The 17,670-nt window shown below is 42.8% G+C and overlaps 1 long non-coding RNA gene across 1 annotated transcript in view; it reads right to left on the bottom strand.

Moving 5' to 3' along the window:
• LOC134810379 (uncharacterized) overlaps positions 1-17,350 on the bottom strand; it is a 32,123-nt gene extending 14,773 nt beyond the window's left edge. Inside the window, exons 1-2 of the long non-coding RNA XR_010158213.1 lie at positions 17,257-17,350; positions 14,238-14,343 (exon numbers count right to left, since the gene is read on the bottom strand). This is a non-coding gene — a long non-coding RNA (uncharacterized LOC134810379). The remainder of the gene's footprint in view (positions 1-14,237; positions 14,344-17,256) is intronic.
• Between the last annotated feature and the right edge of the window lie 320 nt (positions 17,351-17,670).

The raw sequence follows: 17,670 nt of genomic DNA, 5'->3' as shown, positions 1-17,670 counted from the left end.
TCAATAAAATACTGGTAAACCGAATCCAGCAGCACATTAAAAAGCTTATTCACCATGATCAAGTCAGCTTCATCCCTGGGATGCAAGGCTGGTTCAGCATACGCAAATCAATAAATGTAATCCATCATATAAACAGAACCAAAGACGAAAACCACATGATTATCTCAATAGCTGCAGAAAAGGCCTTTGACAAAATTAAACAGCCCTTCATGCTGAAAACTCCCAACAAATTAGGTATTGATGGGACATATCTCAAAATAATAAGAGCTATCTATGACAAACCCACAGCCAATATCATACTGAATGGGCAAAAACTGGAAGCATTCCCTTTGAAAACTGACACAAGACAGGGATGCCCTCTCTCACCACTCCTATTCAACGTAGTGTTGGAAGTTCTGGCCAGGGCAATCATGCAGGAGAAAGAAATAAAGGGTATTCAATTAGAAAAAGAGGAAGTCAAATTGTCCCTGTTTGCAGACGACATGATTGTATATTTAGAAAACCCATCATCTCAGCCCAAAATCTCCTTAAGCTGATAAGCAACTTCAGCAAAGTCTCAGGATACAAAATCAATGTGCAAAAATCACAAACATTCCTATACACCAATAACAGACAAACAGAGAGCCAAATAATGAGTGAACTCCCATTCATAATTGCTTCAAAGGGAATAAAATACCTAGGAATCCAACTTACAAGGGATGTGAAGGACTTCTTCAAGGAGAACTACAAACCACTGCTCAGCAAAATAAAAGAGGACACAAACAAATGGAAGAACATTCCATGCTCATGGATAGGAAGAATCAATATCATGAAAATGGCCATACTGCCCAAGGTAATTTATAGATTCAATGCCATCCCCATCAAGCTACCAATGACTTTCTTCACAGAATTGGAAAAAACTACTTTAAAGTTCATATGGAACCAAAAAACAGCCCTCATTGCCAAGTCAATCCTAAGCCAAAAGAACAAAGCTGGAGGCATCACGCTACCTGACTTCAAACTATACTACAAGGCTACAATAACCAAAACAGCATGGTACTGGTACCAAAACAGAGATATAGACCAATGGAACAGAACAGAGCCCTCGGAAATAATGCTGCATATGTCCAACTATTGGATCTTTGACAAACCTGACAAAAACAAGAAATGAGGAAAGGATTCCCTATTTAATAAATGGTGCTTGGAAAACGGGCTAGCCATATGTAGAAAGCTGAAACTGGATCCCTTCCTTACACGTTATACAAAAATTAATTCAAGATGGATTAAAGACTTAAATGTTAGACCTAAAACCATAAAAACCCTAGAAGAAAACCTAGGCAATACCATTCAGGACATAGGCATGGGCAAGGACTTCATGTCTAAAACACCAAAAGCAATGGCAACAAAAGCCAAAATTGACAAATGGGATCTAATTAAACTAAAGAGCTTCTGCAAGCAAAAGAAACTACCATCAGAGTGAACAGGCAACCTACAGAATGGGAGAAAATTTTTGCAATCTACTCATCTGACAAAGAGCTAATATTCACAATCTACAATGAACTCCAACAAATTTACAAGAAAAAAACAAACAACCCCATCAAAAAGTGGGCAAAGGATATGAACAGCAACTTCTCAAAAGAAGGCATTTATGCAGCCAAAAGACACATGAAAAAATGCTCATCATCACTGGCCATCAGAGAAATGCAAATCAAAACCACAATGAGATACCGTCTCACACCAGTTAGAATGGTGATCATTAAAAAGTCAGGAAATAACAGGTGCTGGAGAGGATGTTGAGAAATAGGAACACTTTTACACTGTGGGTGGGACTGTAAACTAGTTCAACCATTGTGGAAGTCAGTGTGGCGATTCCTCAGGGATCTAGAACTGGAAATACTGTTTGAGCCAGCAATCCCATTACTGGGTATATACCCAAAGTATTATAAATCATGCTGCTATAAAGACACATGCACACGTATGTTTATTGCGGCACTATTCACAATAGCAAAGACTTGGAACCAACCCAAATGTCCATCAATGATAGACTGGATTAAGAAAATGTGGCACATATACACCACGGAATACTATGCAGCCATAAAAATGGTGAGTTCATGTCCTTTGTAGGGACATGGATGAAGCTGAAAACCATCATTCTCAGCAAACTATTGCAAGGACAAAAAACCCAAACACTGCATGTTCTCCCTCATATGTGGGAATTGAACAATGAGAACACATGGACACAGGGAGGGGAACATCACACACCGGGGCCTGTTTTGGGGTGGGGTGAGGGGGGAGGGATAGCGTTAGGAGATATACCTAATGTAAATGACAAGTTAATGGGTGCAGCACACCAACATGGCACATGTATACATATGTAACTAACCTGCACGTTGTGCACATGTACCCTAGAACTTAAAGTATAATTTAAAAAAATGTGGCACATTTAACCATGGAATACTATGCAGCCATGAAAAAGGATGAGTTCATGTCCTTTGTAGGGACATGGATGAAGCTGGGAACAATCATTCTGAGCAAACTATCGCAAGGACAGAAAACCAAACACCTCATGTTCTCACTCATAGGTGGGAATTGAACAATGAGAACACTTTGACACAGGGTGCGGAACATCACACACTGAGGCCGGTCATGAGGTAGGGGGCAATGAGGAGGGATAGCATTAGGAGATATACCTAATGCAAATGACGAGTTAATGGGTGCAGCACACCAACACGGCACATGTATACATATGTAACAAACCTGCATGTTGTGCACATGTACTCTAGAACTTAAAGTATATTAAAAAAAAAAACCTTCTGAGCACCTGTAACAGACCTAGACCTCTTCTGAGTACTGCAGATGAAACAAACAAAGCAGACCAAGTTCCTCTCCTCCTGGGGCTGACATCCTAGTGAGGAAAAGCGACAACAAACACATAAACAAGTAAACATGTAGCATATCAGATGTGATAAGTGCTGTGGAGAAAAATAAAGCAGAGTGAAACGAATCAGAAGGGTTGAGCACAGACCTTAAGAAGCAAGGGAGCCAGCGTGTGGGTATTGAGGAAGACCAGGTGGAGTGTACAGCCAGAACAGGGAACAGAGGCAGCCACAGGCCTGGTGTGTGTGAGGACGAGCCTGGGCTACAGCAGAGAGAGCAAGAGGGAAGGTAGCTGGAGATGCAGTCAGGAGGAAGCCGAGCTGTGCAGGGGCATGTGGGCCTCTAAGACCTCTGGCTTTCCCTCAGAATAAGGTGGGGAGCCTTTGCATGGTTTCAAGCAAGGAGTGACATGTTCTGACTTATGGTTTAAAAGGATCACTGGCTGCTATGTTGAGCATACATCGGAGTGGGGAGGAGGGAGGGTAAGAATCAGGGAGACCCGCCAGGGCTGGTACAAAATTATCTTGATTTATTACTCAAAATGCTATATTGTAAACATACACCTCAGTAGCTGTTTCCTTCTTCAGATAAGATCACCCTGACGTTCTGTAAACAAGGAGATCCACAGGTGTTGGCCCCTGTCTTCCTATCCCCATTTCCCAGTCTCCCCTTACTGATCACAAAGGGCTGAAGCGCTCTCACAAAGACTGATTTCAGAGCCCAGATTCTGCGCACTGAGCTACCACGGACAGGGAAGAGGGAAGCCAGGGTAAGGGGAACTTCATGAATTGATTTTCCTTATTTGAGAGGCAGGAACAAATGACATATTCACAGTTTCCCTGGAAAATAAGTTTTGAATCTGCTTGGGCAGTACTAACCTGCTCCCCCAATCACAGATGGGCATCAAGGAGGGGTGGAGTTACAAATGTTTACACAGAGAAGGGAGAAGATGGGTCGTGTAGATTGTGACAGGCCTGGCCTTGGCCAAGAAGACAAGACAGACCTGGAGAAAGACCTGACAGAGATAAGTAGGGCACAGCGATGCGAACTTCATGATGATTAATGAGCCTCACTTCCTTGTTGTGAATGTGTGTGTCTGAGAAATGACCTAGAAGTCTAGTCTAGAATTTCCTGAAGTCTGGAAGAAGCTGTCTGGTATCTATAAGTGGTGTCTGGCAGGTGGCTCCTGTGGCGAAGTAGCAAAACCCATGATAGTCGCTGTTTGAGATACTGATTTTTCTCAGCAACATTGTGCCTTTATAGAGCGTTGCACAAAGCAGCCTTCACAAACGCTTGCTAAGTGAAGACGTAGGCTGAGAAAGGTGGACGTTTCAAACAACTGTCTCTACCCTTCATCAAGCCCTTGTGGAATAAAAATGTTATAGATAATAGTCAATAAAATGCCCTGTAATTATATTCTAGCTGATTTTTGTCAGGTATTTATGTGACTATTCAGGAAAACAAACTGACTGATGTACTTCTAATCACTTTTTTCTATAGATAAACCAATACATGGCTTACAGAGTTGAATCATCCCAGGTAGATGAACGTATTCGTGTTAGTCCGTTTGCATTACTATAAAGAAATACCTGAGACTGGATAATTTATTTTAATAAAAGAGGTTTAATTGGCTCATGGTTCTGAGGTTGTACAGGCAGCATGGTGAAAGCATCTGCTTCTGTTGGGGCCTCAGGAAGCTTACAATCATGGCAGACGGTGAAGGGGGAGTAGGTGTGTCAGATGGCAGGAGTGGGAGCAGGTCCCAGGCTTTTAAACAACAAGACATCGTGTGAACTAACTGAGCATAAACTCATTTATCACCAAAAAGACAGTGCTTAGCCATTCATGAAGGATCCACCCACATGATTCAATCATCTCCCACCAGGCTCCACCTCCAACACTGGGAATCACAATTCAACATGAGATTTGGAGGGGACGGACATCCAAAAAATATTAGTGTTTAAATGTAGAACCCCAAGTAGCTTAAATGGTTGACAGACGACAAAAGTGTAACTTCCATAGTAAGACAGGGAAATTCAGGTTCTTACCCAAGCTCCTGTGTTATCTAACAAATGTTCTTGAACATTTGTGTTTGAGATAATGTAATATTTATTGGGTATTTACTCCGGGCCAGGCACAGTTCTAAATTCTTTACATATATTAACTCATTTAATCCTTACAACAGCTTAGTTGGGTGCGATTATTATTCCGACTTTACAGATGAGGAAACCAAGGCACAGAAAGCTGCAGTGACCTGCTCAGATGTGTTTGGCATCCCTGAGGCCACCCCCAGATTCATGATTTGCTAGGAGGACTTGCAGGACTCAGCACACAGTTATACTTATGGCTATGATTTATTACGGCGACAGATACAAAGCAAAATAAGCAAAGGGAAAAGGTGCAGGGGGAGCAGTTCAGGAGAAAGCAGGCATGTGCTTCCGAGGGCACTCACGCAGGGCACATTTAATTACCCCAGTAATGAGTGGTGACAACGTGTGAAAAGGTGGCTATCAGGGGAGCTCACTAGAGACTCAGCACCCTGGGTTTTCAATTGGGGCTGGTCATGTAGGCACCCTCTGCCCAAATGTCAAAATTTCACACTCCCAGAAGGAAAGTTGTTGAGCATAAGTCATGTTGTTCGCACACTTTAGGCATAGTGATCAACTCTTATTTCTGAAAGTGGAGAGGTCCTTCCTGGAATCCAAGTTCCCAGATGCCAGCCAGAGGTTAATCTTGTAGGGAGGCCTTTCTAAAGCTAGAAGTCAGACCTTATATGGCAAGTCTTTTCTGCACATATGTCTGCTGAGTGGAAGAGCTGGGCTTCACTCACAGGTAGCTTTTGGTGGCCAAACACAGAACAACTTGTGATACATGGCCCATCAGAGATGTCCAGCAGGCAGAGTCAGGAGTATGGAATTCAGTGGAGATGTGCAGGTTGGAGAGAGCATTGTGGGAGTTGCATGCCTGTAGTGACACTGAAAACTGTGAGATCTGCTAAGTTCATATTGGAAGTGAATGTAGTTTGAGAATGACAGAGGTCAGAGGATGGTGCCCTGGGCCCCTCCCACCTCCAGAAGTCAGCTCTATGAGGATGAATCCCAATGAATACCAAGAAGGAGAGGCCGGTAAGTTCAGAGAAGAGCTAAAAGGAAGTTATAACCTATAAGCCAAGTGAAATAAGTATTTCATGCAGGCAGAGATGAACAGCAGATGATGCTGGTAGGTCCAACATGAAGGAAACCATGAACTGGCCATTGAGCATAGCAACGTGCAGGTTGCTGACTTTGACAAGAACTGTTTCAGTGGATTGGTCTGGAAAAAACTCGACTGTAGTGGGTTCAAGAGAGCATGAGAAGAGGGGAAGTGGAGATCACAGAGTGTTAAAAACCCATTTGGAGAGTTTTGCTGTAAAAGGAAGAAGGGAAATGGGGTAACAGCTGGAGGCAAAAGTGGGTTTCAGAAGGGGGTGTGTGTGTGTGACTTGGGAGATTGTACAACGTGTGTGTATGCTGATGGGACTGATCCAGGAGGTGTGGGGCATTAATAATAGATGTGATAAAAAGATCATGGTATTCTCCAGCAGGTGAAAAGGGAGGGACAGGTACGAGTTGGCTTTAGATTCATTGGCTCATGCCGGGAACAGTGGCTTGTGCCTATAATCCCAGCTACTTGGGAGTCTCAGGTCGGGGGATCACTTGAGCTCAGGCTGGGCAACATAGTGAGACCCTGTCTCAAAAACCAAATTATTAGCTCATGCACTATTCATCCAGAGTAATGGAGGAAAGGCAAGTTATTTGGGCACAGATGCAGGTGGAGGGGGAAGTGTGTGAAATTTCTGGCAACTTCTTTCTTAGCGGAATGACAAGCAATATGCTCAGCTGAGGGTAAGGAAGGGGAGAATGTGATGGAAGACTGGAGAGAGAGGAGGAGCTGTAGGAGCGTCATTTAAAAGGGCAGAAAAGTGAGCTGACCAGGGAAATAAGTTAGAACTGCCTGAGGTCCTCCAGGGGCCTAAGAGAACCTTAGGCATTGGCTCCCAAGAATTTAAAATAAGTCCAGCTGCCCATGGTTGGGTGGTTTTTCCAGCCATGTGCAGCTGCAGAGATGCAGGCACAGAGTGACAGAAGGTTGATTTAACCAGGATTGGGTTTTGCCAGGCAAGCATGAGGAAGGGAGAAAGCGGTGTAGACATTGAGGGTGGATGCAAGGGAGTTTATCTAAAGTGGAGAGGCAGAGTGGTGTTGGCCAAAGCTTTGATTTTTCTTGGAAGGTGGTGTGGTAGAAAGGTTGATACTGGGCTGGGTGTGGTGGCTCACGCCTGTAATCTCAACACTTTAGGAGGCCGAAGTGCGTGGATCACGAGGTCAGGAGTTCAAGACCAGCCTGGCCAAGATGGTGAAACCCCGTCTCTACTAAAAATACAAAAATTAGCTGGGTGTGGTGGTGCACACCTGTAGACCCAGCTACTTGGGAGGCTGAGGCAGAAGAATAGCTTGAATTGGGCAGGTGGAGGTTGCAGTGAGCCAAGATTGTGCCACTGCACTCCAGCCTGGGTGACAGAGCGAGACTCCATCTCACAACAAAACAAAACAAAAACAAAAATTAGCCAGGCGTGGTGGCACATACCTGTAATCTCAGCTACACAGGAGGCTGAGGCAGAGAACTGCTTGAACCCGGGAGGTGGAGGTTGCAGTGAGCCGAGATCGCACTACTGCACTCCAGCCTGGGCCACAGAGCGAGACTTCATCTCAGAAAAAAAAAAAAAAAGAAAGGTTAATACTGGGGTGCCTCAAAAATGACTTCCCTTAAATGTATGGTGCATGATAAATGCAACACAGCGGGTAAAAGATTAATGTGCGGAATACAGCCTACGGCTTTTGGTGACTGTGACTCACCTTTGTACCAGTTGCCCAGACTGGTGGCTATTAGTCCTCGGTTTTAGAGGAGAAGAATGAGTGAAGAATAAGTGACATGTTCCTGCACATTTATCAGATGCCTCGGACCACTGTCCAGGTGGCCCTGAACAGGAACAGTCATGCTCTCAGATGACCCTGGCCCTTTTCAGTCAGCATGCCATTCATATAGCAAACTTGGCATCCACCTACTCTTCTTTTATGGGAAGAAGGTTTTGAGAGGTATATTAGTTGTTCCCACCCAGGTGTGAACCACAGTGACTCCCTCATCAGCCCTGCACCTGTCAGAGAACTTCATACAGCTTTTCTGCTTCTTACTCAGCCCAGGGCCTCTTTTCAAGCACATACCTCTAGGCTCTTTCGTTCTTCCTTTACAGCAGGCTCCAGTGACTCAGTCCTCCTTATCTTTACTGTCCCCTGAGGGCCAGGTCCCCTCCTTCCCCACGTTCCCTCCCTTCCTAGTCATCTCAGAAGATAAGTCATTAGGTCCTTTTGATTTTAAAGGAATTATTGCTTATCACAAATATGTAAGACAAGTAACAAATATAATACAGATAACAAAAATTAGCATAGTACAGAGTTTCTAGAATCCTAACAAAAGTTTGTATAATTTTGGTCCAACTTCTGGTTTGTGCTTCTGCCTGTGATGGGGAATGGAAAATTCTGCTTTTAGCTAATTCCCAAGACCAAATTCAACAGCAAAAATCAGATAGTCTCCCACTCCCCGCAATGTCTCCTAAGAGCCCCTCATTCCATCTCTGAGGTCTGACACACACTCCCTGGAGATCAAGATTGATATCTAAAAACATCTGTTGCTCTCCCCAGTCCAAGATGAGGATATTTTGGTCCAGAGAAGTAAGAAATTTCCTCATCTTTGGACTGCGGAGAGTAACAAATGTTTTAGAATGGCTGTGAACTCTGGGAATATCAACATTAGTTTTCCTTCTCTTTCCTTTCTCTGGAGCATATCAAAACCACTCTGTAATGGTCACCCTAAAATGACACAATCATAGAATCGAACTGTTTAGGGTTTCTAAACAAAGAGTGCCACAGAACTCAGAGTTAAAAAGCCAAGCAAGCCGGGCGCGGTGGCTCGCACCTGTAATCCTCCCAGCACTTTGGGAGGGTGGATCGCCTGAGGTCAAGAATTTGAGACCAGCCTGGCCAACATGGGTGAAACCCCATCTCTACTAAAAATACAAAAATTAGCTGGGCATGGTGGTGGGCGCCTGTAATCCCAGCTACTTGGGAGGCTGAGGCAGGGGAATCGTTTGAACCAAGGCGGCAGAGGTTGCAGTGAGCCTGCACTCCAGTCTGGCAACAGAGTGAGACTCTGTCTCACACACACACACACACACAAAAAGCAAGCAGAGGGAAACAGCAGGTGATTCAGGCTAATGAAAGTACTGAGAACCAGACTTGCACCCAATTCCCCAACCCTTATTCACTTCAACATGTGCGCCAAAGGAAGCACCCGTCCTACCCCTCCTTATACCACAGAGAGTGCTCAGAGTTGGTTGTTGGAATAACTGGACTTTAATTCCAGGTCTGCCATTAGACCAGCTAAGGGACGTTCAGCAAGTGCCCCTGGCTCGCTGGGTCTGGTGCTTACCTGGAACCTGGGGCAGTGAGCCAATTGTCTTCCTCATGCTAATATTCTATTCTATCTCACGTTTGCTCAAAGCTATGTGTAGAGGTAGGTTAAGTCAATGCATTAACTATGTAGCAAACACAATGTCCATAACGTCTACCTTCTCGTAACAGGGAAAATAGAGATTGCTTTAAATAACCAAATATAGACGGGGCAAAAGGGGCTGGGGAGGCAGACAGGGATTCAGGGCCAGGGTAGGGGTTTTGGACTTTAATCTGAGGACAAGGGAGGCTCTTGAAGGACTTAAAGACAGTAATGTGGTCAGATCTGTATTTTAAAGAGATCTTCTGGCTGCAGTGTGGAGACTATGTTGTGTGTGTGTGTGTGTGTGTATATGCATATGTTTGTGTCTGTGTGTGTAGGGAGGCAGGATGGGAAAGGAGGCTTCTAAACTAGGCCAAAGATGTTGGTCGCTTGGACTAGGGTTACAGCAATGAGGATGGGATGAAGGGGACAGGAGGGAGGAGATTAAGAGGCAAAGTTAAAGGGACTTAGTCCTGGATTGTGGGGTGGGTGGGGGGTGGTTTCAGGGAGGCCACCTAGAGTTTTGCTTTGAGGAGCTGGGTGGTGGTAATGCCATTTCCTGACATAGGGTGTGTGTGTGAGTGTGAGTGCACACTTGTGAGTGTGGTGATATGTGGGGGCTGGTAATGAGAAAGTGGATGAATGAATTCCATCTTGGACCTGCTGGGTTTGAGGTCTAGCATCATTTGAGGAATCCAAATGGTTGAGAACTTTTATTAAATATCAACTGTGCATTTTGTGAGGATACACACCCCCGCTACAAGAATGGAATAGACATTTGCTTTGTTTATTGAGCAAATACTATTTTGATCTTTAAAAATAATCACCCTAACTTTTTTGTGTTGTGTTCTGTCTTTCCCAAAGTATTTGACTTTTGGCTACTCATCTAGGTTGACATCAATGCCACGACTGACCTGGGCAGTTCCCTCATGTTAATATAGCAGATCTGGAATCTGCATCAGCGACTTGAGAGAAAATCACTCTAAACACTCAAAACCACAGAAGTTCCTTCTCAGGACCTCAAACATGCCATAGGCCTATGTACCAAATTTGTTCTATACTTGGATTTTTCTATACTCAGTTTGGAAATAAAGTATGCCTCCTTCCTGGGAGAAATCACAGCCTTCAGGGAAAAGAGAAATATAGCTTTGGGTCTTGGGATTTAAATCACAATGTTAGATGGCATCCAATCTTGGTCGACTGAGGCTCCAACTGCATGGTTGTGTATTTTCAGGTATTTAAGTGATTTTCGAATGCTGCATTTCTTTGACTAGCTGAATATTTAAATTTGCCACAGGATGGCAGCATGATGTTATAAAAGAGAAGAGAAAAAAAACCTCTTTCGAAGCCCAGGTATTAATGAATAGAGGCCTGGAAAGCAAACATAACTGAGAATTTTTCTTCTTGTTCCTACAACTGTAAAGAAAGGAAGGAATAAAGTATGAGAGAAAGCAATGAAGTAAAAGATGAAAAAATGGGCTGGAGAAATTGAGGGAGGGAAAGCAATTTAAAAAGAAAGTAAAAGAAAAAAGAAAAACACTTCACCTCCAACTAGATCATATTTAACTAAAGAAAAGAACCAAGCTGCTGATGTAGGAAGTTTCCGAGGGAGGAAACCAGTGCTATAACCACATTTATTCACAGCCTCGATGTGTGAGTGCAAGACAGACATTTGACCTTCTTATGAAAGCAGTTGTCTCTTTGGGAAACTATGAGAATGAATTTACATTTACAAAGTTTTCTAGTCCCTTTAAGTAAGTCTTACATTAGCATAATTCCCAGCTTGCATTCAAAACTGATTTTTTTCAATATCCTTCAAAGAGGTCATTAATGTTGGTTTCCATGTTTACATTGTGTAGGGAAATAAGTGAAATTACTCAAGAAGGGAATAAACGGTATTCAGACACACATTGACAGCAATGGCTTCCTGTGATGGAAACGAGAAGGCTGCCTCCAGTTCAGTGCTTCCAGAAGTCTGCAAGCCGGGAAGAGATCTTCCAGAGCTGGCTGCTTGACTCTGCACTGACCAGCCACCACTTACGTGGGCTATTCTTCAGGTCCATCACCAACTTGCTCTCTCCTCAGTCTAATTAATTTGACTTAGCAGGGAGTTCTGGGATGGGAGAGATCTTAGGAATGGTGATCGGTTTTTCAGCCTTGGCGATAATGACATCTTGGGCCAAATAATTCTTTTTTTAGGGGGCAGGGAGCTGTTCTTCTTATGGTAGGATATTTAGCAGAATCCCTGGCCTCTCTCTATCCGCTCAGTGCTAGTAACGTCCTTCAGTTTTGTGACATCCAAAAATGTGTCCAGACATTGCTGAATGTCCTCTGGGGAGCAAACTCCCCTCTTCCTCCATTTGAGAACCAGTGTTTTAGATAAACTCTAATTACAAGAATGAAGGAAATTCTGAAAGTTTTCTCTCTTACTGTCCTGTTTATGGGCAAAATTGTTATTAAATCATCAGAGATATGTGTGCTCTTCAAATCTATGTTGGAGATTTCCAAACATTAAATCCAGGCATAAAATGCCCTTATTGTAGCAAAGACAACATTCTCTTATATGAATCAGAAAACAACATATGCTTACTATAAATATTCTGTTGGGCAAAAGCTTATACAAAGCATCACAGGGGATGAAAAGCAGTAAGAATTTTTACAGAAATAAAAACAATTACATTGTTAATTGCCAGGCACTTTTCCTATTCATCAAGATGTCCATGTTCTATTCATTTCATTTAAAGTTTGCAACATCTCTATGGAGAAATATTATTTGCATTTTATAGAGAAAAAAACTGAGGCTGAGAGAAGTTTAATCACTAACTCAATGTTACATTAATAGATAGCAAAAGCCAGATTAAAACCCAATCTTTCTAACACCAACAACTGTATGTGCTCTAGTACTGGCCACTAACCCTTGAAAATCTTACAATCTAGTTGGGGAAACAATACACGTACATAGGAAAGTTGTCCAATGTCATAAGGCAATAGATGATTTAATCCAAAAGCCATAAAAATTGTAAGATGCATTGCTGTAGATAAGGGTGGTCTGAGAAATTATGAGAATATGATGGGTCTTGATCTGTGTGTATTTAAAGAACCGAGGATTGGAGAGATGGGATGAGATGGGTTCTGTTGCATAAAGCGGCAATCTTCAATGGAACACTGGCTGCACAAGGGTGCTGCCAGAATAGGGTTGTATTATGAACTGCATGTTTGTCCCCCCCAAAATTTATATTTGAAACTGTAGCCCTAATGTAATGGTATTGGGGGAGGGAGCATTTGTGAAGTAATTATGTCAGGAGGTTGGAGCCTTCATTATGGGATTAGTGTTCTTATAAGAAGAGCTAGCACCATCCTCCACCCCCTGCTCCAACTCTTTGCCATGTGAGGATACAATGAGAAGACCGCCATCTGCAAACCAGGATGCAAGCCCTCACCTGACAACAGATCCTCTAGCATATTGATCTTGGACTTCCCACCCTCTAGAACTGCAATAAATAAATGTTTGTTTTGAAGCCACCAGTCTGCAATCATTTGTTATAGAAGCCTGAACTGACTAATCAGATAAAGATGGCTACAAGGAGAGGAAGACCTGTGTTGAGAAAGGAGAGTGATGCAGGCTAAAAAAGGAAGCTGACAACAGAGGGCAGGGGCCTTGAATACAACCCAGGGGTCATCAACTGGAAGGCCAAAATAATGTATTTTGTTTGGCTCAAGTTTTAAAAATTGGAAAGTTTGTGGGGGGAAGAATTTGGATTTCTGAACATTCTTGAACAAAAAGATGTGGCAACATCAGGCCTACATTCCTGAGTCTCGACTCTTGGCTGAAGCCAAGGAGGAGCTATTGTCATGAACGGGGTCTGGATTTTCCAGTTCACCAGTATCCACATCATGCCCTATTCTTTTACCCTCTTCTTTCTTCTCTTAATTATTTGCTTAGCCCCTATAAGCAGTGGAATTTGCAATCTTCAGTTTAGAAAAGAATGTTTATTAGAAATTAATCTGATAACACCAATTAAAAATCTATTTTTTATAAGTCTGCTAGAAATGAGAGACAAGAAACATTAAACATTTTTACCATATGTCCAAAGATTGTTATTAGGGTTTCCTTTTATTCCTTTCTTTTGTACTGAAATTACCCATGGTTTGTTCCACCTTTCCTGGGGCTAGGCAGTGTAAACTTTTCATCACTGTTGTTGCTTGGCGTTGGAGTTGATGTTGATTTTCCCATCTTCATAAACTGTGAGCACCTCATCACTATGTCATTTCCTTCACTCAGGGCTGGTGTATGACACCACCACAACAAATATTTTTGAGCGCCTACTGTGTTCCAGGCACTGTTCAAGAAATGTAGGCTATCATCGAATAAAACAGACAAACCTGAAGAGTTTATCTCAGGATAAGCTCTGGGAGTTTTATTCGGTGATAGCCCACATTCCCAGAACAGTGCCTGGAACACTGTGGGTGCTCAGAAATATTTGTTGTGGTGTTGTCACACACCAGGCCTGAGTGAAGGAAATAATAGTATGGTGCTGAGGTGTTCACAGTTTACAAAGGTGGGAAAATCAACATCAGCTCCAACATCAACATCAGCAGACAATAAGCAATGACTGTAATACACAAGTAAATTATATATGTTGGAAAATAATTTGAAAAAGGAAAAATAACACAGTGGGCTAAGAGGGCTGGCAGTGGAAAACTGCCATTTTTAAGCAGGGCATTCAGCATCAGCCTCATTGAGAAGATGACATTTAGGCAAAGACTTGAAGGAGGTTGTCGTGGGAAATTACCTCAACACGATGGGAATCTCCAAGTACCAGGCAAGCTGTTCTGTCATGGAACAGAGGCTCACAGACCAAATTAGGATGTTCAAATCATGCAGATTATCAAATCAACCTAAAACACATGATGAGAAGCAAGAGGAAAGAAATGCTGTAAGTTAACATATGAAATACTTGCAATGAGGTAGAAGCAGGCAGAACCCACAGTATATGAATGCTGGCTTACACATTGTTAATGTACTCTTCCTATTTCTTTTTGTCCCCCTCCTGTGTTCCCTTCTCTCCCCTAGCCTTCCCCCCGATGGTGAGGATATAAGGACCAGACTTGGAGCTCAGCAGACAGAGGTGCCTATGGCCAATGCACACTTGCTTTATTAGAGAGACTCAGCACCAAGCACTCCTGGTCAATAGCTGTGGCTCATATTATTAGCCTGTTGAGCAGCTGGGAGCTTTTTCTGATTCTGTTGGGCGGAACACATGTGGAGTCAGAGGAAGGACCACAATACATATCATCCATGGGCAAGCAGTTTGGGGTGACACAGCTGTCAGCCTGGAGGTGGTATGATCCATACCTTACCATTGGTTCTTCTATCCCTTTCTTTATAGAGATAGCACTCTTGATTATTTCGTGGTTTACAAATCCTATATCTCATTCATTATATCTCTCTTTAACATGTCTTATAAGGTACATACTATATTTAACAAATCTTAGAAATTTCATTCACCCCATTGTTTTTCTCATCTTTTAGAGCAGAATTCAATATTCTCAAGTAGTGAATAATAGTAAACACACTTTACAGAAGGGAAAGAGTCAGCTATGAGAATATCAAGGCTAAGAGTGCACCAGTCAGAAGAATTAGCAAAGGCAAGAGTATACCTGGTGCATCTCCAGGACAGCAAGAAAGGCAATATGGCTGGAGTGGAGTCAGTGGGTGAGTGGAGATTAGTAAGAGAGATGGTCAGATTTTTCTGGACCTTATGGCCATTGTAAGACCTGTGTAATAACAAATTTATCCTTCACTGGGTTATATAGTTGACCTTTGAACAACACGAGTTGGACTGTGTGAATCCACTTATATGCAGATTTTCTTCCACTTCTGCCACCCCTGAGACAGCAAGACCAACACCTCCTTTTCCTCCCCCACCCCCCAGCCTCCTCAATGTGAAGAAGATGAGAATGAAGACCTTTATGATGACCCACTTCCACTTAATGAATAGTGGATATATTATCCCTTCTGTATGATTTTCTTAATAACATTTTCTTTTCTGTAGCTTACTTTATGGTAAGAATGCAGTACAGAACACATACAGTACACAAAATATGTGTTAATCAACTATGAATGTTATTGGTAAGGTTTCCAGTCTATAGTAGGCTATTAATAATTAAGTTTTGGGGGAGCCAAAAGTTTTACTCCAATTTTCAACTATGTGGTGGGTTAGTGCCTCTAACCCCCAAGTTGCTCAAGGATCAACTGTACTACCAATTTTATTTTTCCATCCTCTAGGAATTACCCTTTACTCGTGAGTAGGAGGAAAATCACAGTAATGCAGTGTCGTGGAAGCTCGGGGAAGAGAGAGAGTTTCAAAAAGAGGTCAGCGGTGTCCCTGAAATGACTTTGGTAAAGAAGAGGTTATGGGAGATGATGAGAACAAGGTGGAAGAAAAGGCCCTTTGAATTAGCAATAAATATGTCATCAGTGACCTTCAAGGGATAAGTTTCGACGAAGCAGCTGGGGCAGAGGGCTGAGTGCTAGGTTACAGAGGAAGCCTGTGGGGAGGAAATGGATGTATTGCTTCCTCAAGCCCGGGTGACTTTTCACAGATCACTGTGCCTCATGGCTGCTGATATGAGAATGCCCCCTCCCCTGGAGGACTGCGGCACATGCTGTCAAGCACTTCCCAGCAGAGCCCCACACACCCCGTTCCCATGTCTCAGGCTGCTGATTAAATTGTTTCCAGCAAAGTCTACCAGATTCTTTGAAAGGCCTTTGAGGTTGCTCATTCAAGTGAATACTTTTACTCACTGTTTTTTCTTCTTTTGTTGTATGAGTGGAGGGAAAGATGAGACTAATAATTCAATTTGCTAATGATACTTTCTTGTACAGTTCCTATCATTCTGGTTCCAAAGATTATCTGCATTTCTATCTATCTATCCATGCATCCATCCATCTATCTGTCCATTTATCTGTTCATCCCTCAATCCATTCCTTCATTTTCCATCCCTCCATCTATCCTTCCTTCCATCCATCCTTCCATCCATTCATCTCTCCATCTATCCCTCCATCAATTTATCCACCATCTAGCCATTCATCCATCCACCTATCCCTCCATCCCTCATCTTCTTCTTGATGGTTATCTCTATGACAGACAATCTTTCCTTATCTCCAAGGCTAATTTGTCCAACTGTCCTTTAAATTCCACCTTCTACCCCCTACTCCACTATTCCCTTTTCTCTTTCTTTGCTCCTCCTGGGGAGCCTGAAGATCAGTGAATCCCCCCACAACTTTTTTTTGAGATGGGATTACAGGCCCCCACCACCATGCCCAGCTAATTTTTTGTATTTTTAGTAGAGACGGGGTTTCACCATGTTGGCCAGGCTGGTCTCAAACTCCTGACCTCAGGCGATACACCCACCTCGGCCTCCCAAAGTGCTGGGATTACAGGCATGAGCCACTGCACCCAGCCCAGTGAATCCCTGTTTATCTCTGATCTTTACTCCCATCCTTTTCTGGATAAATCCAAGTTGTTTCTGTCTTTAAAAATAACACCTCTCCCCACCTCCCTGTCTGTCTGTATTTATCATCCTAGGTCTTTTATTTGCTCAAAGCAAAGTTCCTTGAATGCAACATTTGCACAAGTTTGTATCTGCCCTCTTCAACCCCCCAAAACTGCTGTCCCTAAGGCCTGGTCACACTCCCATGTCAGCTCATAACACCCTCAATTTACTTATTACATTTTCTATTGTAATTGCCTATTTTCTGTCTCACTCAAACTAAATTCACCGAGAACAAGATTCTTTTATATTTACCTCTGTCCCCAGCATCTAGAACAGTCTCTGGCACATAGTAGACAATCTATGTCTGTTCAGTGAATGAAAGCATAACTGGCTGAATGAACAGATCCTATTTATGACCTCTTTTACATTTGACTCAGTTAACTATGTCCTCTTTTTTCTTAAAAAAAATTCTTCCATTAGTTACTCAGACAATAGTGTCTCTGGTTTTCATTCTAACCCTCTGTCGGTTCTTTTGTGGTTTCTTATCTCTAAATGATGCAATTTCCTAAGGGTCTTTTTTTGTTCTTTTCTCAACACTATCTACTCTACCTGGGCAAGCTTATCTATGGCCATAGCTTTAAGGACAGCTTTATCTATCCCTCCAGCTCTGATCTTTCTCCTGCTCCCCTCCTGATCATATATCTAGCTGCCTACTAAACATCTTCA

This window comes from Pan troglodytes, chromosome 5 (assembly GCF_028858775.2).
Source record: "Pan troglodytes isolate AG18354 chromosome 5, NHGRI_mPanTro3-v2.0_pri, whole genome shotgun sequence".
NCBI lineage: Eukaryota > Metazoa > Chordata > Mammalia > Primates > Hominidae > Pan > Pan troglodytes.
This window is presented reverse-complemented; position numbering and strand designations above follow the sequence as displayed.